The sequence below is a fragment of the Bos grunniens genome, chromosome 15 (genome assembly GCF_055505025.1).
Source record: "Bos grunniens cultivar Pamir isolate PY7600 chromosome 15, Bosgru_T2T1.0, whole genome shotgun sequence".
NCBI lineage: Eukaryota > Metazoa > Chordata > Mammalia > Artiodactyla > Bovidae > Bos > Bos grunniens.
Genome location: NC_141179.1, coordinates 26,939,017 through 26,963,492, shown reverse-complemented (window position 1 = coordinate 26,963,492; position 24,476 = coordinate 26,939,017). Strand labels below are relative to the sequence as shown.

At 39.4% G+C, this 24,476-nt stretch overlaps 1 long non-coding RNA gene across 1 annotated transcript in view; it reads left to right on the top strand.

Annotated features, from left to right (window-relative positions):
- LOC147357489 (uncharacterized) overlaps nucleotides 1-22,968 on the top strand; it is a 41,611-nt gene extending 18,643 nt beyond the window's left edge. Inside the window, exon 2 of the long non-coding RNA XR_015142477.1 lies at nucleotides 21,878-22,968. This is a non-coding gene — a long non-coding RNA (uncharacterized LOC147357489). The remainder of the gene's footprint in view (nucleotides 1-21,877) is intronic.
- The last annotated feature ends 1,508 nt before the right edge of the window (nucleotides 22,969-24,476 follow it).

The window sequence follows — 24,476 nt, the reverse complement described above, 5'->3', positions numbered from 1 at the left end:
GGAGAAGGGGACGACTGAAGATGAGATGATTGGATGGCATCACTGACTCGATGGGCATGACTTTGAGCAAGCTCCAGGAGTTGGTGATGGACAGGGAACCCTGGCGTGCTGCAGTCCATGGGTTGCAAAGGGTCAGACACGACTGAGCGACTGAACTGAGCTACCTATTTAGTCCTTTAATATTCTTTATTCCTTCTTTATGTTTTGGACTTTCATCTCTATCATTTTCCTGTAGGTTTTATAGTATGAGTGTGCTAAAAATTAATATTTTGGTATCTTATTTTATATTAAAGCATCTTTATTTTGTCCATATGTTTACAGGATGTTTTTCATGGAGTATATGATCTTAAGTTGGCAGTTTTATTTATTTATTTTAGCACTTTAAATATGTCACTCTAGTGCCTTCTGGCTTTTATAGTATATGTTGAAAAATTATCAGTTTATTGTTGTTTTTGCTTGTCTTTTTTCTCTGAATATTTTAAGATATTCTCCTCATTTTTGGGTTTCAGCATTTTGACTAGTACATGCTTAGACGAAGTCTTTTTAAAATTGTATTCTGAGTTTTTTTGAATTTATAGGTTGATGACTTTCATCAGATTTGGAAATTTCTCAGTGCTATTTCTTCAAATATTGCCTCATTTCACTATATATCCTCACTTCTGGTGAATCAAATACATATATGACTTTAGACACCTTTGTGTCTCTTAAACTCTATTCATTCTAGCCTTCTTCCAGGAAGAGACTTCTAGACTTTTTCAAAGGAAAAGAAACTCAAGCAGACAAAAGGGGTTTTGCTGACTTGGGAAGACATAAACAGGATTTGTTGGAGAATAATGTGACTGGAATTTGCAGGGCATAGTACTGTAGAGGAGAGAACTACGCAGACGGAGAGCTTCAGATATCTGCCTTGGAGTATTCTTGATTTCTTAGCTGAGTATTTATTACATATCATCAAGTGAAATTCCTTGATGCTGCAAAAATTACAATCTTTAGTTTTCTACAAGTTAAAAAAAAAACTTTAGAATTCACATAGAACTAGGAGATATCTATATTCTAGCCAAGCACAGTAGAGAGAATTTATTGAATACCCAGGATATTAAATAGGGATCCCAATAGAATCATTTGTTAGTAGGTAAACTAAAGGTGTGTACATGCAAAAGTCTTTGAAACATCTCAAAAGGATCAAGCTGAACAACAAATAATTTAGCTACTTCCACTCTCCCCCCGCCCCAAACAAATGCTCTTTAAGGACATTAAGAAAATCCAGTCATTCAACAATGTAACATTCACAATGTCTAGTCTACAATCATAATTTAATAGACATGTCAAGAAGTAGGAGAATACAACTCATAATCAGGAGAAAATCAGTTAACAAAGCATAGTCAGGAATAAGAAAAATGATGTAACTAGAAAACAATTTAAAACACTTTTATTTAAAAAGCTCAAGAATTTATAGAAACTGTAACCATAATAATTATATTATTGAAATTCTAAAATAGAAACAAATGGAACATGAAAAGTTCACTGGGAAAAATTACACATGTTCAATTGATTTTTCAACAAGATAATCCAGTGGGGAAATGGTGTTGAAACAACTGGATATCTGTTTGGATAAAAATGAACTTCATTCCTTAAGTCACAACATGAACAAGTATTTACTCAAAATGGATCATGAACCTCTGTCAGTTCAGTTCAGTTCAGTTCAGTTCAGTCGCTCAGTTGTGTACTACTCTTTGCAACTCTTATCCTCTGTCATCCCTTTCTCCTCCTGCCCTCAATCTTTCCCAACGTCAGGGTCTTTTCCAATGAGTCAACTCTTCGCATGAGGTGTCCAAAGTATTGGAGTTTCAGCTTTAGCGTCAGTCCTTCCAATGAACACCCAGGACTGATCTCCTTTAGGATGGACTGGTTGGAACTCCTTGCAGTCCAAGGGACTCTCAAGAGTCTTCTCCAACACCACAGTTCAAAAGCATCAGTTCTTCGGTGCTCAGCTTTCTTTATAGTCCAACTCTCACATCCATACATGAACCTCTGTAAAAAATAAAATTATAGACCTCTGAAACAAAAGAGGAGAAAATGTTTGTGAACCAAGTATAGGAAAAAGTTTCTTAGATAGAACACAAACAAATGAGAAAATAAAAAATTATAAATATAACCTCATCAAAATTTTAAAATTTGACTCTTCAAAAGATTCCAGTTAGAAAGTTAAAAGACAAGCTATACACTCAGAGAAGATATTTTATGTGTGTGTGTGTGTGTGTGTGTGTGTATACACACACATATATATGTATATATAGGCAATGCAGGAGACCCTGGTTCAATTCCTGAGGCAGGAAGATCCCCTGGAGAAGGGATAGGCTATCCACTCCAGTATTCTTGGGCTTCCCTGGTGGCTCAGATGGTAAAGAATCTGCCTGAAATGTGGGAGACCTGGTTGGGAAGATCCCCTGGAGGAGGGCATGGGAACCCACTCCAGTATTCTGATCTGGAGAATCCCCATGGACAGAGGAGCCTGGGGGTCACAAAGGGTCATATACGACTGAGCGACTAAGCACACAACACACAGAGATATAGATATATATCTGATAAAGAACTTGCATCAAAAGCATGTAAAGAAGCATTATAGCTCAATAATAAAAGCACAAACAGCTACATTTTAAAACATGGGCAAAATATTTGAACAGAGCTTCACAAAGGAAGATATGCAATAACCAATACCATCTGAAACGTACTTAATATTATTAGTCACCAGGGAAATGCAAATTAAAAACCAAATAGAAAAGTATTCCATACCCATTCAGTTCAGCTTTGTTCAGTCACTCAGTTGTGTCCGACTCTTTGTGACCCCATGGACTGCAGCACACCAGGCCTCCCTGTCCATCACCAACTCCTGGAGTTTACTCAAACTCATGTCCATCAAGTCGGTGATGCCATCCAATCATCTCATCCTCTATCGTCCCCTTCTCCTCCTGCCCTCAATCTTTCCCAGCATCAGGGTCTTTTCAAATGAGTCAGTTCTTCGCATCAGGTGGCCAAAGTATTAGAGTTTCAGCTTCAGCATCAGTCCTTCCAAAGAGTATTCAGGACTGATTTCCTTTAGGATTGACTGGTTGGATCTCTTTGCAGCCCAAGGGACTCAAGAGTCTTCTCCAAAACCACAGTTCCAAAGCATCAATTCTTTGGCACTCAGCTTTCTTTATAGTCCAACTTTCATATCCATATATAACTACTGGAAAAACCATAGCTTTGACTAGTATGAAAAGGCTCATAAGAAAAGTTTACACATAAATGTTTATAGCTGCTTTATTTACTATAGCAAAAAAATGAAAATAACCTAAATGCCTACCAATAAGTAAATTTTTGTAGTATATTTATATAATGCAACACTATTCAGAAAGAAAAAGGACCAAAGTTCTAATACACACAGCAATATATATGATTTCAAAACATTATGCTGAGTCAAATAAACCAGACACAAAAGGATGTTCTTTTTTAAAAGGCAAAATTTATCTACTAATAAAAAGCATATTAGTAGTTTTCTAGAGGAATCTAGAGAAAATAGAGGGGTCATTGTCTGCAAAAAATCACAAAGAAAATTTAGGGTGATACAAATGTCATTATTTCATTCTTTTTGGTGCCATTTACAGCAAGATGGACGGACCTAGAGATTATCGTTAAGTCAGAAAGAGAAAGACAAATGCATATGATATCTCTTATATGTGGAATCTGAAATATAATACAAACCACCAAAGTAATATCTATGAAACCAAAACAAACTCACGGATATAGAGAACAGATTTGTGGTTGCCAAAGGGAAGCAGTGACAGGAGAGGAAAGGATTAGAGGTTTTGGATTAGGAGAAGCAAACCATTATATACAGGATGGATGAACAATAAGGTCCTATCGTATACTGCAGGGAATTATATTCAATATCTCATGATGAACCATAATGGAAAGGAATATGAGCAGGAATATATATATATATATATTAAATATATATGTATAACCAAAACACTGCTAAACAGAAGAAATTAACATTGTAAATCAACTCTGTATCGATAGAATTTTTTTAAAAAAAGAAAATTGAGGTGATAGAAAACATCTGTATCTTTTTCGGAGTAGTGATTATATGGATGTAAGCGTTTGTCATGAAGCTTTACAATTCAAACCAGTTGCTAAAATGCATTATTGTATGTAAATTAAATGTCAGTAAAATTATTTTAAACTTAAAAGAGAAAAATTTACTGGAAGATCACTTTTATCCTGTAGAGGCCTTTTAGGATTTGTTAAGTAGGTTTACTTCAGTTTTATACTACTCTGAGGATGTAGCTAGGACTCCTAACATTTGCCACTTATTAGGATATGACCTTTCTTAGCTCTTCACTGAAAGTCTATGGAGTTTACCAAGATATTTCCATTCTATTTATGTCAAAATTATAATCTTTACCTCCCAAATTGTGGCTCTTTTTCCAGAGGTTCTCCTTATGCACAAATAATTTAGAAATTATTCAAAGTACTAGGAAAATACAGATTTGGGGGACTTAACTGCAGGTCTCTCCTTTACTGTTATAATCTTTCAGTTAAAGTTCTCTTGGCAGATCTAAACAATGAATGTCTCTTCTGCTTGAATAAACCACCACTCTCTGTGTGGGTTCCCTGCACCTCAGTTTAGAAAATGCCTTTGGGTTTGGGGACAAAGTGAGTATAAATGAAGTGTTCACTTCCTATACTTCTGCTATAATTGTTCTCTAATGCCTAGAAACAAAAGTTTTTATATTTTTTGTCTAGCTTTTAAAGTTGTTTATGGAAGGTACTGCAACCAGATTGGAACCAGAAGTTCAGGTGTAGTCTTTTAAAATCAATTTTGCTCACACTTACAGAGTAAACAGAACAAACCACAGAAGAAACAGATAATTAAAGGGACAGAAAATAGGAATGAGATACATTCACAATAAGAAAAAAAGAAAACATGGAAAAATCAAAATTATTGCTAGTGTATGTCTTTGTTTGGCTCTGGAAACTATTTTTCTGTGTATCTTTGATATTTTCTCCACTTTTTTTCCCCAGAAATTCTTTTATTCAGAACAGAATTCTATTCACCCAGTCTCAACTTTCCTGTAATGTAATATAATCCATTTATTATATTATCATTGATTTTCTCAATTTTTATCCATAAGTACCCAACTGACTTTGTCCATTTTATTATTTACTGGTTCGTTGATTTCCCCTTCATAGTTAATACTAATAACAGATTTGCTCACTCTTTTTTGCTTTTTGATTGCATCCTTTTATGGCTGCAATGACCTCTCAGGGATATATCGAGTTCTCTTCTTCTCCATTATCATCTCTCTTTCATCTATGGTCAGCTCTGCTTGTTCACCGTGCACATTTATTTCCTATCATAGGTTTCAGTCATATATCTAGTGCTTGTTTATTAATACTTAAGAATGAAGAACCCCATCCATTTGTTTAGTAAGCTGATGTAGATTTCATGAGTCCAATCCTTATGTTTGCAACTGCACATGGGGAAGATTTACTGCAAATGTTGATAGGCAGTTATCTGCAGGCTTTCTGGGTAAAGAGTAGGCAAGCAGGCAGGCTGCTGCTGCTGCTGCTGCTAAGTCACTTCAGTCGTGTCCAAATCTGTGCAACCGCATAGACGGCAGCCCGCCAGGCTCTTCCATCCATGGGATTTTCCAGGCAAGAGGACCGGAGTGGGTTGCCATTGTCTTCTCTGAAGCAGGCAGGCTAGGAATAGTGACATTTTCCAAAATAAGAGGGCAGCACTCTGGAGATGGAGTAATTTGGGAAGCATTTTTCTTTTGAATGGAGCTGCATTCTTTCTTCTCATTCTCTCCTCATTTTCTTTTTATATCTATCTACAGCTTCACCTATCAAGTTTATGTCTTCTTGTTTCCTTTTACAGTATTTCCTGAGAGATTGGGGTTGCGCAAAGAAAGTGTAAGGGACTTACCTATTTTGATAAATTGGACTGCTTAGGGCTGTTTCTACCATACCAAATTTTATCTGAAAGTCTGATGGGCTAAATTCAGTGGTTTGGGACTTGGTCTGGGACTACTGAGATTGTGGGTAACCAATTCTACAAAGGAATGTGAGAAACAGCCCCAAGCTCAGAATAGACTAGGGTGTGTCTTAGGTTTGCAAAATTGGGAGGAAAAAATAGCCTCCTATTAAGTGGTCTGAGCCTAGAATTTGAATCTAGTTTGCCGTGTTTCAGAGATGGGGTTAGGGAGAGCTGGTTTACTTCTTTTCGGTGAAGTCTATCCAACTATACAGTGGAGCCAGGAGAGATTTGGAGAGTGGGAAGGCTGAGCAATATCTGTTCCTTGGTTTCTTGGTTTTCAGACACAAATGAGATTGTAGGGTACCGATCCTTTTAGACCTTTACAAATCTCAATAATCAGTTAGTATTTTGATGTCTGTTAAGCAACCCCTTTACGATTTGTAAGATTTCCTCATTGTATTTAGTTTCATTGTGAAGCTGGGCTTCATCTCTTTCCCATTAAGAAAGCCAAAAACTTTCAGTCCTCCTTCTCTTCGTTCTTTGGCAGCCACAATACAGGCAGGTGAGTAAGCTCAGCACATCAGAGGCTTCTGCTCTGACGTTTGGCACTCGAGTCAGTGGCAATACGATGATGGAGTGATTAGAACTCTGTCATGAAGTTAGCAGTGATGGCAGATGTAGTGAAAAGAGCGGTGTCCTGGCCAGACTGTTTTCTCAGTAGAATAGTTACTGCCTTCCTTTTCTTTGGCCCACTATAAGACCTCAGCTCCATCTTGTTTATTACCCAAGGCTGCTCTTGCTGTCTTTTCTGTCAATTCTGACGACATTCCAATAAAACATCATTTTGTTAAGATAGCAAAAATTAGTTTCTATTTCTCACAAGATGACAGCAAACTAACTGATAAGAATCCACTTTCAAACTGAGAAGCAGCAAAGCACACGGAGGAGTCAGACGGCCTGGATTTAAATCTCCAGCTTTGCCACTTACAAGCTCTGCGAACTAGCCTGTAGATGTATCAGTGTCTCGTTTTTGAGTGTGGGTAATAACAGTGCCAATCTCACTGGCTTGTTTTAATGCTTAAAGAGTTAATGTGTGAGAACGACTCGGAACAGCGCCTGGCACAAAGTGAGCACGTTGTAATTAACACGTCTCCAATAAAGTATAGAAAAGCTGGGATTGGGTATTTAGCCTAGATACAGCAGAAAGCAATGAGCATCCTATTACAATTCCAGGACGGAATTCTAGTTTATGGCACACAGCAGCAAAATAGTTAAAGATTACCCAGAGTTACTGGAATTAAGTGTTCATGGAGGGCAAATCTTGGGAGATTGTTGTTGCTAAAGCAAAGACTACAGGGTAAAGGAATTACTTATCTTGGCATTTGATGATTTTTTTAAAAAAGAAAATGAAGCATTTAAATTTCTAAATTCTCAGGCTTTCTACAAACACTGTGAAAGAATAAATTTTTAGTTGCATCTTTAGGACTGAGATAAGTGAATACCAAATTTATCAGAGATTATTTTTTTCCCCTGCGGACTGCCAAATTGTGACATCTGTTGAATTAACCAGCTTGTAATGTCTCTTCAGTAGGGCCATGTATCAGGAAAAAAGAGAACACTGAAACACTGGATTAGATGTATGTCGCAGGATTAGGAGATATCTTGGTATATAGAACCCTTACCCATCACTGAACTTCCCATGCTCTTGGAAATAATCTTCCTGTGCCCATGAATGAGAGAGTTACCCTACAACAACAAACCACTTTATCTTTCAATCTACCCTCTCTAACCCCTCACACACCCTTCTTTTCTCCAAAGTTACAATTAAATTAGATCACAGCATACCCTAAGGAGAAAATGATAAATAAAATCAAAGAGAGGAATCTATTCCAAAGAATTGCAGGACTTTCATTTTATTTGCAAAGTTCTTTGGAATGTGTGTGGAAATGAATTAAGAGGGTTCTCACCAAACTGGAAGGAGGCTTCCCAGATGGTGCAGTGGTTAAGAATCTGTCTGCCAGTGTAGGCAAAGCAAAAGATGCAGGTTCTATCCCAGAGTTGGGAAGATCCCCTGGAGTAGGAAATGGCAATCCACTCTAGTATTCTGGCCTGGAAAATTCCATGGACAGAGGAGTCTGGCTGGCTACAGTCCAGGGAGTTGCAAAGAGTCGACCATGACTAAGCAAATGAACACACACACACACCAAATTGGAAGAAACATAGCTTTAGACTGGACTCAAGTTATCAATATGAATTGACTTACTAGACAGCCTAGTTTTTGTGTTCTTGCTGGTATGTATTGTAATAATTTGTATATCTGGTTAATTTACATTTGCCTCCATGTTCTTAGCTGACCCTCACTAAATAAAATTCAAACACCAAAAATATTTTGATCTAATGTATATAAAGGAACTTTAATTTGGAGGGATATAGGAAGTCTGAAATTAATCAGAATGCAACCACCCACTTCCTAAGTCCCTAGGGAGGGCCCAGAAAAAAAAAATCTCTCCTCAATGAAACCTTGAGATCAATATTGGTAAAAGAAGTATGAGACCTTTGAGAAACACTCTGATGGTTGTTCTGTGTAGCCCAAAGATGTTGAGGAAGATGTTGCATTTAAAATAGGCCCCCTGGTTTCAGTGTGATGCAAGGATTTCAGAATGAAAAAAAAAAAAGCAGAGACGCTTAACCGGCAGAGGCAGAATGAGCTTGATTATCATAACAGAAGGAAGTATCATTATGGTAAATAAAATGGTCTAAACCACAAGATCATTGATGATGGTTGATTGCTCATGGGATCCTTTGACTGTAAGGACTGGTTCCCCAATGAATGAGAAAATGCTATGCTAATAAAAATGACCCTCAGGTGTCAGTGGTTTAGCAGTTAAAAGTTTATTTCTCTTGTACATAAGTCTGCTATAGGTCTGAGTGACTTCCCTTGGGCTTTTGATCATACAGTGACTAGAGGCTAAGCTTGTTTCGTGTTGTGATCTGATCTCTTAGCTTCCATGGTAGGGGAAGAGACTGTATCAAGAGCTTATGCCTGCTTTTCTGGGCTTCAGCCAGAAGTTTCACATGTCACTTCTGCTCACAGCCCATTGAGCAGAGCTAATCACATGGCAGCACTTAACTGCAAGGGGAAGGGGAAATGGATAGACCATATAGAATACTTGTGAGCATTACTTTTTCTGCCATACCTACTGAAGTCCTACATTATGGATATTACTGAATAACTGGAGGCCTGACGTCAACTGTCACCAGGTTATGATGATCCTGACCCTTCATGCAATTCCTAGACTCAAGTTCAAAGAAACAGAAACTTGCAAATGAAGACTGGGTACACTTGAGGGGATATCCTGCAAAAATATCCAAGTGTTCACTTAGAATCTTCCCCCTTATTCTTCTCCAAAGGTAGATATGGATATTTATCCTCAGAAATAGATAGGTATCTAAACTTTTTATGTACATTACCCATCAGGTCTAAACTGACACTACTGCTTATACTCTCAGAAAACCACAGTGATCTAATATCCAGAATGGAAGCTTACACAAGACAGGTGACAAGTGGAGTTTTGAACTAAATCATGGTAGTGGGCCAATGGTAATCAAAACATATGTCAATAAATGAAATAAATATACACAGCAATGATCCTCTATCAGTACCCTTTACCAGTGGAGGGAGGGAGATCATGACAGAAAGAGACAAGAGGAAACCTCTGCACTTTGTGCTTCCTACCAAAAAAATAAGCTAAAACATAAACCACATCCTTAGGAGAATCATGGAAATCAGTGTCACCATAAAATACTTGAAAAGCACTCCAATTCACAGGCCCATTTGGTTCTTTGGTTTATCCTGCCAAGGGTAGATGAACCTTGGAGAATGGCAGTGGATTATTGTCAGTTTAATAATGTATGACTCTAACTGCAGGTACTTTTCCTTTCATGGTCTCCTTATTAGAACAAATCAGTACAGCCCTTGATATTGAGTATGAAGTTATTAATCTGACAAATGCTTTTTTTCTCCTCAATTTCCAACAAATGGAGGACACTAGAAGCAATTTTCTTTCCGTTGATGGGACAAATGTACACCTTTATGACTTTCTCAGAGATGTCTCAACTCTCCTTGACTAGGACATCTCTTTTTCCACTTTGCCTGGAAAGAGTGATAAAGTGAGTTAAGGAACTAGGAGTTTGCTAATGGTTTAGCCAAATTACTTATAAGTTAGAAGGATCAACATTTGGGGATTGAAAGGATGGTATTATGTCTCTTGTGAATAATCATCAAAGTTTCCTACTGCAGAGAGTCAGACGATATTAGCTTTCTTCTACAATGCTTGCTTGTGGTAGACAAAATAATGGGTCTTCAGAGATGGTCATGCCCTGATCCCTGGACCCTATTATGTTTTGCTACTCAGCAAAAGGAATTTTTCAGATGTGGTTAAGGCTTTGGATCTTGAGCCTGGAAGATTATCCTGTAGTATCCTGGTGGACCCAATCAAATAACTTAAGTCCTTAAAAGTGGAGAACATTTCCTGAAAGAAGAGTATGAGGGATGTAACAAAAGAGGCAGGAGAGATTCAAAGTGTGAAAGGAATTCAACTCACAATTACTAGATCTGAAGATGGATAGAGGAGGCAATACAGGGGCCTCTAAATGCTGAGAACAGCCTTCAACTGACAACCAGCAAGGAAGTAGGGGCCTCAGTCCTACAACCTCAAGGAATTGAATTCTACTGACTCCTTGAATGAGCATTAAGACAGATTTTTCTTAGAGCCTCTAAAAGAAATACAGACATGTTGACACTTTGATTTTAGATACCTGAGACCCATGTCAGAGTTCTGACCTACAGAACTGTGAGATTAAAAATTTGTGTTGTTTCAAGCCATTAAATTTCTGGTAATTTTTATGATAGCATTAGAAAATTAAACATTGCTTATTATTTTTATGAACAAAGCAAAGTTGTTATTGGGATTCTACAGAGTACATTCTGATGATCTGAATAAGTGGACAACTCCAGTACTTTGGCCACCTCATGCAAAGAGTTGAGTCATTGGAAAAGACTCTGATGCTGGGAGGAATTGGGGGCAAGAGGCGAAGGGGACGACAGAGGATGAGATGACTGGATGGCATCACTGACTTGATGGACGTGAGTCTGAGTGAACTCCGGGAGTTGGTGATGGACAGGGAGGCCTGGCATGCTGCAATTCATGGAGTCGCAAAGAGTCGGACACGATTGAGCGACTGAACTGAACTGAACTGAACTGATAGAGTGCTATTTCACACATGGAACACCAGATCCACACACGCATGGGACCAAGAGCTGACAGGAACACAGACTAAGAATAAGGATGTATCCTCAACAATTTGTAGAGCAGCAACCAACATCCCTATCCCCTAATACGGTATACCAAAGGGACCAGCTAGCCTCCTGTTGGCAGGCTGATTACAGTGAACACTTATGTTATGAAGGGGGCCATGATTTACCCCTTTGGAAGAGAAAGTTATTCTGGATTAAGATTTTCTTTCCTTCTTAACATGTCATCTATGATCTTATTGTTGCCTTATACATCATAATGACAGTCACACATTGCTATTTCTTATCAAATAATTCAAATACTAGTATTAATAATTGACATTTGTACAGAAAAGAATTGACACTGGATCGATACCCATGGGATTCATTGATCACGACATACACGCATCACCCAGAAATAGGTGACCTTATGGAACAAGAATATGGATCTTTATAAAAATCAGTGCCAGTTGTGGGGGAATCTTGGGAGATTAGAGCACGAGGTATAGGGTAAATTGGGTGCTTTGAGTGGGCAACAAATATATGGTGCTATTTCTACTATCAACATAATGAAGAAATGAAGGTGTGAAAATATATGTACATAAAGTAGTGAGGGGCTGTTCAAGGTTCACAGTTACACCCATAATCTTGATTTTGTTTGTTTCCCTCCTTGTAACTGTACTCTGCATGTTTAGCACCTCGGTGGTAACAGTTTGTATTTTAAAAACACTCGTGTGATGGGCACTGTTCTGTGTGACTTACATGGAACATCTCATTTAGTCATCATGACGACTCCACTGAAGTACTATATTGTCCACGTTTTGCACATTAGGAAATTGACTGCAGTGAAGTGGTAAGTGGTGGAGCTGGAATTTGAGGGCTCAGGCCCTTACCCACTATGCTACAATACCTCTCGATGGAGGAATGTTTCCATGAGGAAATACAACAGTTATTTAACCAAGTTGGAAGTGGTAATTGTCTCCTGGATGTTTTGGGTTTCTCATGTTCCTGAGACAACATGCAAACAATAATAATTTTGTAGTGTTAGATAGGATGGTTAATTCTCAGTATCAAGATGAAATAAATAAGGTTTCTGCTATAAGAGGGGTGGAGAAGGGAATGGCAACCCACTCCAGTATTCTTGCCTGGAGAATTCCATGGACAGAGGAACCTGGAAGGCTACAGTCCATGGGATGACAAAGAGTTGGACACGACCGAGTGACTTATAGAAGGGGAGGAAGAAAAAGAAAGGAGTAAATTCAGAGGATCTTCTAGTACTCCTCCCAGTAGTATTGTTTGCAATGGTGAAAATTCATAGGAGGCTCTACACACAGGATTATCAAGAGCTCATGCCCTCAGGAATGAATGTCATGTGCACCACCTCACTCAGGAAGGAATTCCAACTAGTTAAGGTTCTAATTAAAGTCCATGGAAACAGGAATTGGTAATAGAGAAAGGAAGTCATAAAAATTAACTATAGTGTCATAATCAGCTTTGGAAAAAACAGACATAGCCTTTACCTTTCTTTATTTGTGGTAAAATACATTTCACTTTATTTTTCTTTTCTTTTTTTCATGATTTGGTATAATGTGCATTGGTGGTGGTAAACTTCACAACCTGGTGAGCCAATACTAAGACAGCATCACCAAAATCCTGTACCTAAAACTGCAAGATCTGCAAGTTCTGCAAGAACTGCAAGATCGTAGTCCATCTTTGATCAAAAGTAGACATTTCATTTGTATAAAAGATAGATGTGTTTTATTGCTTGTCTTTCTTTCTTGTTTTCCTCCTTTGTTTATTTTTATTGTTCCTGACAAAATTTTAAGATTTAAGGAACAGTAAATAGATTTTCACCAACCAAAAGGATGGACTGCAATAGGGATTTAGCTTTTCCCGCTGCTTTCCAACATCAAACTCCTTTCTCATTGTAAAGGAATCACCTATTATGCAGTCTTAACCTCTTATACTACTGACACTGAAATATCAGTTTCATCCTCTCTTCCCTAGGGAGGAAATCACAAGAACAAGCCTAGACTTTGCCAGTAAGGTGCACCTAACCTCCCCACCCGATTTTAACTCTTGAGTAAGTGACAAGAAAATGAAAGGTAGTTAGAATTCATCTACACCATCAATGACAAAGCCCAGCTTCTGTTCTTAGTAATGCCACAGGAAGCACCTACAATTTTTTCAAGAGCATCAGAAGTGGCATCTGTTTCCACAGGAAAAGGGCAATGAGTAGAAAGAGGCTGCGTTGGGCCCAACTAAGGAAACTTTGGGTGGACCCAAGCCAAAACTGTCAACTCAGTGAGGGTGCTGGCTTATTGCTGACGAAATCCCTGCAAATCCATCATTCTTCATGACATCAAGACTTTACTAAGATTCTTTTTTTTCTAACAAAAGTAGGGGTGAATTCAGAGTCATCAGTGATTTTTATTTATTCATTTAATATTTTTAAAAGAAGATGGTGACAAAAATGGGATGATCTTCATTTTTTTCCATTAATTTTCCCATTTAAAAAAACGACATAGCAACTGGGATATCAAAATCAAAGAATCATGGAAAACATCTATAATAAAAGGAGAAATCATGAAATCCTGTTATATACCCAGTGTGTAGGAACAAACCTTCAAAGAATAGTCTAATATCATCAAAACAAGTGATATTAGCATCTGTGCTAAAGGTAAAAAGGAAAGCCAGTTGAGCTCTCATGGCCCCAAGAATATGAGAACTTTAAGATGCCAGAAGTATTCGCTAGAATTCTGGAGGCCCAGTCTGAGAACAGAGGCCAATAATGGGGAGGAGTTCTACAGGAGCCAATTTGTGGGTGAGTGCGAAGAGACAATGCCATATTGGCTGTGCAACGTGGGTGAGTACAATCATGACAGATGGTGCTGAACCAGTCTGGACCCTAAAACCTGGAGCTAACCAACTAAATCTTGCTTCTGAGGCAAAGCATTACACCAAGAAGAAACTTCTGGGAGTAAACATCCAAACTGTGCAAGCAGAGGACTATAGGGGCATAAGAAGAGGAAGCTTCCAATAAAAGTAAGGGTGGACTTGGGAGGGGAGAAGAGAAGAGGGCGGGATGAACTGGGAGACTGGAATGGACTCCCAGTCAATTACTTCCAGACTGGGTAACATATACATTGCTGCTGCTGCTGCTAAGTCGCTTCAGTCGTGTCCAACTCTGTGCGACCCCATAGACGGCAGCCCACCAGGCTCCCCTGTCCCTGGGATTCTCCAGGCAAGAACATTGGAGTGGCTTGCCATTTCCTTCTCCGATGCATGAAAGTGAAAAGTGAAAGTGAAGTCACTCAGGTTGTCTACTTGAAAGTTACAGAGTCGTGTCCGACTCCTAGCGACCCCATGGACTGCAGTCTACCAGGCTCCTCCGTCCATGGATTTTCCAGGCAAGAGTACTGGAGTGGGGTGCCATTGCCTTCTCCAAACATATACATTACTAAGTATAAAATAGATAGCTAGTGGGAAGCTGCTGGACAGCACAGGGAGTTCAGCTTGGTGCCCTGTGATAACCTAAATGGGGGGCAGTGGTATAGGCAATGTTGGAGAGAGGCTCAAGAGGGAGGGGATATATACATATGCATATATACACGTATAGCTGATTCATTTTGTTGTACAGCAGAAACTGACACAACATTCTAAAGCAAATATATCCCCAATTTTTTAAAAGAAAAGGGAGGGGTTGAAACAGTCGTATTTTGAAAAGTATGAAATCAAAACAAAAGCAGTGTTTTTTATGACTTTGCAAAAGAGCAAAGGAGAGGATACTACTGCCCAGAAGCTGGAAAAGCTATCTAAGCCACCTTCCCCTAATAAACTCTGTTTTACATTTGTACTCTCCTAGACTCTTGGGCACAGAAGAAAGCCTATGGCCATGCTAAGGAGTACAGCTTCAGGCTATTAAGAGGCAATGAGTGGTTTTAAAGAGGGAAATAGCAGGACAGGATTAGCAGTGTTTAAAGATAGCAATTTGTTAATGACCATTCTGACCCGTGTGAGATGATACCTCATTGCAGTTTTGGTTAGCATTTCTCTAATAATGAGCAACATTGGGCATCTTTTCATGTGTCTATTTGTCATCTGCATGTCTTCTTTGGAGAAACGTCTGTTTAGATCTGCTCACTTTTGATTGTGTTGTTTGTTTTTCTGGTATTGAGCTGAATGAGCTGCTTGTATATTTTGGAAATTAATCCTTTGTCAGTTCTTTTGTTTGCTACTATTTTCTCCCATTCTGAGGACTGTCTTTTCACCTTGTTTATAGTTTCCTTCACTGTGCAAAATCTTTTAAGTTTACCAAAAAAGTCTATAAATAATAAATGCTGGAGAGGATGCAGAGAGAGGGAATCCTCTTGCATTGTTGGTGGGAATGTAAATTGATACAGCCAGTATGGAGAACAGTATGGAGATGTCTTAAAAGAAAAAAAAAAACTAGTGATAAAACCACCGTATGACCCAACAATTCTACTACTGGGCATACACCCTGAGGAAACTATAATTGAAAAAGACACACATGCCCCAATATTCATCATAGCACTATTTACAATAGCTAGGACATGGAAGCAACCTAGATGCCCTTTGACAGATGATTAGATAAAGAAGTTGTGGTACATATATACAGTGGAATATTACTCGGCCATAAAAAGGAGCACATTTAACTTAGTTCTAATAAGGGGGACGAACTTAGAGCCTATTATACAGAGTGAAATAAGTCAGAAAGAGAAAAACAAATATCATATATTAATGGATATATATGGACTCCAGACAGAGAAGGCAATGGCATCCCACTCCAGTACTCTTGCCTGGAAAATCCCATGGGCAGAGGAGACTGGTGGGCTGCAGTCCATGGGGTCGCTAAGAGGGGACACGACTGAGTGACTTCACTTTCACTTTCAACTTTCATGCACTGGAGAAGGAAATGGCAACCCACTCCAGTGTTCTTGCCTGGAGAATCCCAGGGACGGGGGAACCTGGTGGGCTGCCGTCTATGGGGTCGCACAGAGTCAGACACAACTGAAGCGGCTTAGCAGCAGCAGCAGCATGGACTCTAGAAAGACGGTACTAATGAATCTATTTGCAGGGCAGCAATGGAGATGCAGACATAGATAACAAACTTGTAGACACAGTGGGAGAAGAAGAGGGTAGGATGAATTGAGAGAGGACATTGGAAACATATATACTACCATGTGTAAAATTAGATACCCAGTGAAAATTTACTGTATAATGCAGGGAGCTCAAATCTGGGGCTCTGTGATAACCTAGAGGGGTGGGATGTGATGGGAGGAGGGAGAGAGGTTCAAGAAGGAGGGGTCATACATATACCTATGACTGATTCATGTTGATATATGGCAGAAACCAACTTAACATTGTAAAGCAATTATCCTCCAATTTAAAATAAATTAATTTTTTTAGAAAGAGATAGCAATTTGTGATGCTTATGGCAAACATGGCAGATTGTCCATACCCATTCTGATGCAGAAGATAGATGGGCTCCAGGTTAGACATTTACAACTGGCCTCCTGTTTGCATTTCATGGGGCTTGAAGAAGTGGGCTTCAGGCTGGATACTTATAACCGTTAGCACTTCCTGAGACAAAAGATAGATGGGCTCCTGTTAAGGCATTTACAATCAGCCTCCTGTTTGCCCTCCAAAATGGAAGCAACAACAGAAGCAGGGTAAATAGCCAGTGTTTGTCTCTAAGGTAATAATCATGGCAAGGACAAAGAGGGGCCAAAGCCTGTTTGAGTAAAGGATTAAGGAATCTTTGCTCCCCTCTCTTTTGGGGACAGGGAGACGTTACACATGCACAGATCCTTGTCGGTCAAAAGCGAGGGGATAATTCCAGGCCGCAGTGAGCCTTGTTCCTCCCAGAAGCCTTCACTTCAAGATTTATATAGGCTGAGGGGTAAGTGTACACCCAGGGGAGGTCAGATGTAGAAAAAGAAACCAGATATTATGCCTGAAGGAAGACAAAGACCCAGAAGAACTGCCTTATATAAATGACTTAACAGCCGCTGTACTGCCCTCCTCCTCACTACGGGGGATCCCCACACCATTTCTCTCCACATGTGCATCTCTGTCTTGCTTCTATCTCATCTAAACAAACTATTTCTCTATGCGCTCCCCCACTTGTTGTTGCGCTTTGTCTCTAATAATAAACTTTACCTGCATTTACAGTTTCTGCCTCCGTGATAAATACATTTTTTTACTGGGGGCAAAGATCCAGGGAAAAATTGCTTCTAGCCAGTAGCCTTGCTGGTCTGGTGGCTAGGATTCCTGGTTCTCATCCAGGCTACCCAGGTCCAATTCCTGGGCAGGAAATTAAGATCTTGCTTCACACCACCACTCCCTGCTGCCTCACCAAGATCAATCCCACTCTCTTTCTAGTGTATCTTTCTGTATGGTAGATGGTAGAATGCCAGGAACTGCATTCCCTAGGCTTTTCCAGCTGGATTTCAAGATTTAGCTTGAGGCAATCACATCTACTCAGGCAAGATCTAGAAGGCAGAGGTGGGCATCCTTTCAGGCATCCGCTGTCTTCTGCTGGCAAGCATGACCATGAAGCAGGGCATTTGTGCCCCGTATTCCATCATCCAGTCATTTGATTCTCAGATGCCAAAATGTTGGGCATAGGGCAGCCTTTTTCCTAGTGTACTCTGGCAGGACTGATGTGGCTCTTAACTCAACAGTTACGATACTGGCAATATCTGATTCCTGGACTTTACCTAAAATGATATGTCCCTAAAACCAAGTGTTCTAGGGTTTTTATTCCTAATCCCTAACCTTTCCTCTTGGATCTAGGAAGCAGCTTCCCAAGTGGATGAATTCTTGACATTCTTTAAGTCTTTGTAAAAGCGCAGCCTAGGGCATGCTCTTCCAAACTTTCCAACGTTACCCAATTCTCTGTAATTCATCATTGGTTTTTATGTTTTGTTCTGTTGTTTTGCTTTAAGAAAGATATCATGATTTCTGCAGCACACTCCATGCTTCTATTAGATCAAGAACTGCAGTGTTGGGGAGAGGGGTCAGGGCAATGCGGGAAGACTCCACAGTCTACAAAGGACTTATAACACATCTTGAAAGACGATAGAAATTAAATAGAGAGGAGAGTGGACATTTCAGACTCAAATGGAAGGTTTAACCAAATGTTCAGAGACAAAATTATCAATATTTTTCCACTTGTGACAATAAGGAAGCCAGGCTAACCAGAAAGAAGGGTATGCATAAAGGACCTTAGGAGGATGATAGGCATAGAATGGGAGGAAGGAGATCATAAGAACCCTCAAAGCTAAACAGAGAATCTCATGCTAGATAGAACAGCAGCTGGATGAGCAGTGGGCTCTTGAGAAAAATGCAAAGATGAGAAAGATAAGCACATTCAAAGTGGATAGTTGAGGAGTCGGGAGTTCCCATCCAGGCTGGGAAATGTTGATTTTATCCAAATAAAGCTGACAGTTTTTGCTTCTGTGGAAGAGTCAGGCAATATGAGGCTCTAAAGCCACCCCCACCCCTGTGCCCACGACCCACTCCAACAGCAGAAAATTTATATCAGACGTGACCCTCTTTCTTGAGGTAACCATACTCAGCCTCAGAACTCTTTGCCCAGAGCTCCAAGCAGTCATTAGCAATCATAGGACCTAGCATGAGAAATAAAATCTACTAGTTGTACCCAATGTATTAAATACTGTTCTAGCAAATCCTAACAGTTATAATAAAATATTAACATACTCTGTTTATTTATTCACATCTTTCATTGTAAACACAATTAACAATCTCATTCTTCTTAGACACGAGACTAATGATTTTAGCCATTAAACTCTTAAAAGAGTTACATAAAATTGTCCGTGACTAAATATAGGTTTCAGAAGGCATAAGCAGATTGTGTCAATAGTCTGTCCCCGTGACAGACTCTGAAGTACTTCTAATTCCTGTTAACATTTCCATGCACCGTATTAAGTTTGGAATCAGTGACATGTGTTTAGCATTACATGTAGTCCAAATTCTAAGATTAATTTTTATAAGATCAAATAAATAAACACTCAGAGATCATGCAGTTCTTACAAACATTCATCTCATTCTTATCATCTGTCACTATCAACATTTAGAACTGAACCAACTAGAGGCTTACAGATTCCTTGGCTGTAGTGATCCCACAAGAACCAACCCAACATTTGGGAACATAAACCCTAACCCTTGCAAAATGACAAAATTGTCATCCTAGACTGGACATCAGTTCTTAGGAATATTAGGTGACAGGATGGGTTTCCCCAATGGCTCAGTGGCAAAGAATCCGCCTGCAGTGCAGGAGACATGGGAGATGAGGGTTGATTCTCTGGGTGGGGAAGATCCCCTGGAGGAGGAAATGGCAACCCACTCAAATATTCTTGCCTAGAAAATCCCATGACTAGAGGAGCCTGGCAGGCTACAGTCCACGGGTTCGCAATGAGTCAAACATGACTGAGTGACTGAGCACATGCACACAAGCACAGATGTCAAATATTTTTAATGGGTTTTGGAGACAGAGTAACCTAATTCATAGGTGTGACAGGACCTCAGTCCTATGGGGGTTAATAAAGCCCAGAAATGGATTTATTTTTAAGTCTTTGGGAATTTATCAGTGTAAACACATGTACTGCAGATACCAAAACATGAAGAGTAGTTCCACTGAGTGAAGGCTTGGTGATATTTCCTTTCAAATATCCTAAAAGGAGTTGAATATAGGGGATAGGGAGCCCTGCAAGGTGCCCAGGAATACACGGATCTGAGCATCTTCTTATGCAAATTACATGTGAAACCTTGTGACCAAACTCAAAAGAAAATAACTCATGGAAAAACAATCCTTGAGAAATCAGTGGTGATAACCCCCTCTCTATCTTCACCACTATGACTTTAGAAAAAGCCACCATCAAGTCTCCCATAGATCTTTGCAGTAGTCTCCTTGCTGGCCTCCTTGTGTCCACACCTGTGAAATATTTTCAACAGAGAAGCCAGAAGGTAAATCAGACCATCCCAGTCTTCTGCTCAAGGCTCTCAGATGGTTTCCATATGATTTAGAGCAGTGTTTCTCAAACTCTAGTGTGCATCAGAATCACCCTCTAATAAGTAGTGATGTTGAGAATCTTTTCAAGCGCCTTTTCGACATCCATATCTCTTCTTTGGTGAAATCTCTATTTAGATCTTCTGCCCATTTTTTGATTGGTTTTTTGTTGTTGTTGTTGTTTATATTGAGCTGCATGAATTAAAGCTACAATGAGGTATCACCTCACACTGGTCAGAATGGCCATCATTAAAGACTCTACAAACAATAAATGCTGGAAAGGGTGCAGAGAAAAGAGAACCTTCCTACAGTGTTGGTGGGAATGTAAATTGGTACAGTCACTATGGAGAACAATATCAGTCAGTCACTTCAGTTGCTCAGTTGTGTCTGATTCTTTGCAACCCCATGGACTTTAGCACACCAGGCTTCCCTGTCCATCACCAACTCCCGGAGCTTACTCAAACTCATGTCCATTGAGTTGGTAATGCCATCCAACCATCTCAGCCTCTGTCGTCCCCTTCTCCTCCCAACTTCAATCTTTCCTAGCGTCAAGAACTTTTCCAATGAGTCATCAGGTGGCCAAAGTATTGGAGTTTCAGCTTCAGCATCAGTCCTTCCAATGAATACTCAGGATTGATTTCCTTTAGGATGGAGTGGTTGGATCTCCTTTCAGTCCAAGGGATTCTCAAGAGTCTTCTCCAGCACCATAGTTCAAAAGCATCAATTCTTCGGTGCTCAGCTTTCTTTATAGTCCAACTCTCACATCCGTACGTGACTACTGGAAAAACCATAGCCTTGACTAGACGGACCTTTGTTGCATTACTCAACCATAAAAAAAGAATAAAATAATGTCATTTCCAGTGACGTGGATGGACCTAGAGATTGTCACACTGAGTGAAGTCAGACAGAGAAAGATAAATATGAGTGACATTCTTACATGTGGAATCTAAAAAAAGAGGGATAAATGAACTTATTTACAAAACAGAAATAGAATCACAAATGTAGAAAACAAATTTATGGTTACCAAGGAGGAAGGGGGAAAAGATAAATCTGGAGATTAGAATTGACATATACCATAAAAAATGTATAATAAGAAGCTATTTATAGCATAGAGAACTCTACTCCATGCTCTGTAATGACCTATATGGGAAAAGAATCTTAAAAAGGGTGGATATAGATATAGACATTTAGGTATATATGTAAATGTATAACTGACTTTTTTATAAATATATATTTATATATATAACTGATTCACTTTGCTGTACAGCAGAAACTAACACTGTCAGCCAAGTATACTTCAATCAAAATTAATTTTAAAAAATAAGTTTAAAGAAAATCACCATGGGGGCTCAGAAAAAAGAAATCACCCAACAGGGCTGTTACAACACAGATTGCTGGCCCCATTTCTAGAGTTTCTAATTTAGCAGGTAGTGGGAAAAGCCTGGGAATATGTGTTTTTTTTTTAATTGAAATATATTGATTTATTTTATTTTATTTTTTTTAGCAAGGTGAAAAGACAGCCTTCAGAATGGGAGGAAATAATAGCAAATGAAGCAACTGACAAACAACTAATCTCAAAAATATACAAGCAACTCCTACAGCTCAACTCCAGAAAAATAAACGACCCAATCAAAAAATGGGCCAAAGAACTAAATAGACATTTCTCCAAAGAAGACATACAGATGGCTAACAAACACATGAAAAGATGCTCAACATCACTCATAATCAGAGAAATGCAAATCAAAACCACTATGAGGTACCATTTCACACCAGTCAGAATGGCTGCGATCCAAAAGTCTACAAATAATAAATGCTGGAGAGGGTGTGGAGAAAAGGGAACCCTCTTACACTGTTGGTGGGAATGCAAACTAGTACAGCCACTATGGAGAACAGTGTGGAGATTCCTTAAAAAACTGGAAATAGAACTGCCTTATGATCCAGCAATCCCACTGCTGGGCATACACACTGAGGAAACCAGAAGGGAAAGAGACACGTGTACCCCAATGTTCATCGCAGCACTGTTTATAATAGCCAGGACATGGAAGCAACCTAGATGTCCATCAGCAGATGAATGGATAAGAAAGCTGTGGTACATATACACAATGGAGTATTACTCAGCCATTAAAAAGAATACATTTGAATCAGTTCTAATGAGGTGGATGAAACTGGAGCCTATTATACAGAGTGAAGTAAGCCAGAAGGAAAAACATAAATACAGTCTACTAACGCATATATATGGAATTTAGAAAGATGGTAACAATAACCCGGTGTACGAGACAGCAAAAGAGACACTGATGTATAGAACAGTCTTATGGACTCTGTGGGAGAGGGAGAGGGTGGGAAGATTTGGGAGAATGGCATTGAAACATGTAAAATATCATGTAAGAAACGAGTTGCCAGTCCAGGTTCGATGCACGATACTGGATGCTTGGGGCTAGTGCACTGGGACGACCCAGAGGGATGGTATGGGGAGGGAGGAGGGAGGAGGGTTCAGGATGGGGAACACATGTATACCTGTGGCGGATTCATTTTGATATTTGGCAAAACTAATACAATTATGTAAAGTTTAAAAATAAAATAAAATTAGAAAAAAAAAGAAATATATTGATTTATAATGTGTTAGTTTTAAGTGTACAGCAAAGAGATTCAATTATTTATATATTATTCAATATATTATATATATATTATTACATTATGTATATGTGTGTGCTCAGTCATGTCCCACTCTTTGCGACCATATGGACTATACCCCATCAGACTCCTCTGGCCATGGAATTTTCCAGGCAAGAATACTGGAGTGGGTTCCCATTTCCTTCTCCATATTTTCAAATCCTGAAAGATGATGCTGTTAAAGTGCTGCACTCAATATGCCAGCAAATTTGGGAAACTCAGCAGTGGCCACAGGACTGGAAAAGGTCAGTTTTCATTCCAATCCCAAAGACAGCCAATGCCAAAGAATGCTCAAACTAGGGCACAAGTGTACTCATCTCACACACTAGGAAAGTAATGCTCAAAATTCTCCAAGCCAGGCTTCAGCAACACGTGAACTGTGAACTTCCAGATGTTCAAGCTGGTTTTAGAAAAGGCAGAGGAACCAGAGATCAAATTGCCGACATCTGCTGGATCATGAAAAAAGCAAGAGAGTTCCAGAAAAACATCTATTTCTGCTTTATTGATATGCCAAAGCCTTTGACTGTGTGGATCACAATAAACTGTGGAAAATTCTGAAAGAGATGGGAATATCAGACCACCTGACCTGCCTCTTGAGAAATTTGTATGCAGGTCAGGAAGCAACAGTTAGAACTGGACATGAAACATCAGACTGGTTTCAAATAGGAAAAGGAGTACGTCAAGGCTGTATATTGTCACCTTGCTTATTTAACTTATATGCAGAGTACATCATGAGAAACTCTGGACTGGAAGAAACACAAGCTGGAATCAAGATTGCCGGGAGAAATATCAATTACCTCAGATATGCAGATGACACCAACCTTATGGCAGAAAGTGAAGAGGAACTAAAAAGCCTCTTGATGAAAGTGAAAGTGGAGAGTGAAAAAGTTGGCTTAAAGCTCAACATTCAGAAAACGAAGATCATGGCATCCAGTCCCACCACTTCATGGGAAATAGATGGGGAAACAGTGGAAACAGTGTCAGACTTTATTTTGGGGGGCTCCAAAATCACTGCAGATGGTGACTGCAGGCATGAAATTAAAAGACGCTTACTCCTTGGAAGGAAAGTTATGACCAGCCTAGATAGCATATTCAAAAGCAGAGACATTACTTTGCCAACAAAGGTCCGTCTAGTTAAGGCTATGGTTTTTCCAGTGGTCATGTATGGATGTGAGAGTTGGACTGTGAAGAAAGCTGAGTGCCAAAGAATTGATGCTTTTGAACTGTGGTGTTGGAGAAGACTCTTGAGAGTCCTTTGGACAGGAGGGAGATCCAACCAGTCCATTCTGAAGGAGATCAGCCCTGGGATTTCTTTGGAAGGAATGATGCTAAAGCTGAAACTCCAGTACTTTGGCCACCTCATGCGAAGGGTTGACTCACTGGAAAAGACTCTGATGCTGGGAGGGATTGGGGGCAGGAGGAGAAGGGGACGA